The sequence below is a fragment of the Pithys albifrons genome, chromosome 3, assembly GCF_047495875.1.
Source record: "Pithys albifrons albifrons isolate INPA30051 chromosome 3, PitAlb_v1, whole genome shotgun sequence".
Classification (NCBI taxonomy): domain Eukaryota; kingdom Metazoa; phylum Chordata; class Aves; order Passeriformes; family Thamnophilidae; genus Pithys; species Pithys albifrons.
In genome coordinates this window covers 24,167,802-24,169,423 of record NC_092460.1, presented here as the reverse complement: position 1 = coordinate 24,169,423, position 1,622 = coordinate 24,167,802, and positions in this window count along the sequence as shown.

Genomic DNA, 1,622 nt, shown 5'->3' with positions numbered 1-1,622 from the left:
CCTCTGCCAATGGCTGTGGTTTTATGAGGAAGTCGGCTCTTTCTGCCAGCTCAGCAAAACACTTGAGGACCCAAATTCTTCTGTGTCATCCTAAATCTTTCAGAGATTGAAGAGATTTTAATCTCTGCAATGCCTTGCACTCTCAGTTACTAGGAGGCAAAACATTCTTTGATACTTTGTGGGTGATTGTTACAGAAAAAATATTCAAGCAGCAACTCTTTCTGTTGCCACTGGAAGCTACAGGCCTTTCATTTGAAGCAGAGCACTACATGTAAAGAGATCACTGTGTATGGCCAGGCCTCAGGGTCAGGGATGAATAACAGCAACAGTCACAGGTGTGGGCTGTTAGTAGCAGGCAGGCAGACACTAAATAGTAAACACACTTTGTAAACACTGAGTTTGGAGAGTCACTGACTCATTCTCCCAGATGGAAATCAAGATCCAAGAGCAGAACTCCTCTGAGCTGTGCAGTATTTCCAAAGAATATGGCTAATTCATATGTTCTGTCTGTCTCCCCTGTCCTGAAAGAACGCAAGGGGTGCTCCCTGTCACCAGCCTTGTTTTCTCCTTTGGATTCTCCCACGTTGATGCTTTCACCTGGTCAGATCCAAACCAAATAATATGGCTGGTATTTGTACAACAGCTCAGGAACTCCAAGTCTGTTGCCAGCAAACCCTCTGAGCCCATGCAGCATTGCTCTTATGGGTCACATTGATGCACAAAGGAGGAAAAAGTGGTATTTTGCCTATATAACTGCTTTAAACTTGTGAAGCATTTTGTAGGGTATTTAGTATTCCTGTGCTGCTGAGCTGTTTCCAAACTCATATACAAAGTACCTACAAGTTTCCCCTCTCCCCTGGCACTTGTCTAACAAACTTGAAAGTCACTGTTCATCCCCAGAGGTCCTTAGAGATGTACACAGAGAGGTCCCAAAGAAGGGGATGAGCGCCAGAAAATTTTCCCCAATTACTCTCACTGGTAGTTAAAAAAGCCATGCCCTTAAACCATGATGACGGCAAATTTATTCCCTACAGGTTGCATGTGAGGAGCTCTCCTCAGTCAAGTAATAGCTGGGATAAAGGGTGCGACGTAAATATTGCTTAACACACACGCGCAGATCTTTGGGATTAGCGTCGTGGCTGCACATGGCGCCGCTGGCACAGGGCAGAGCTGCTCCGTGCTGCAGGAGCTGCTGCAGCCTCCCCGTCCTGCCAACAGCGCGGCCAGGGCGCCCCAGGGGCGCATCTATTCACCCCGACTGCGGTCCGAGGCGCGCCCCAGCCGAGCCGAGCGCCGCAAACCACCCTCCCGCACCCCGCAGCATCTCGCTCAGCCACGGCAGCGCTGTCACCGCTCCCCTCCCTCTCCTCTCCTCTGCCCCTCACTTCGGCTCGATGCCCCGGCGCTGCAGGACCCTCTGTGGGAGTTGCCCCGTTCCCCGCGGGGGGAACGCGCCCCCCGGCCTGTGGGACCTCGAGGGTCGGGCCGGGGCCGGGGCCGTGCGGCGGCGGAGGGGCAGGCGAAGGGCCCGGCAGCGCCGGGGCGGGCAGGGGGCGGGGGCGGAGGCGCCCCCCGGCCGGAGAGAGGCCGCGCCGGGCGCTGGGGCGGGGTCTGCGGGCGCC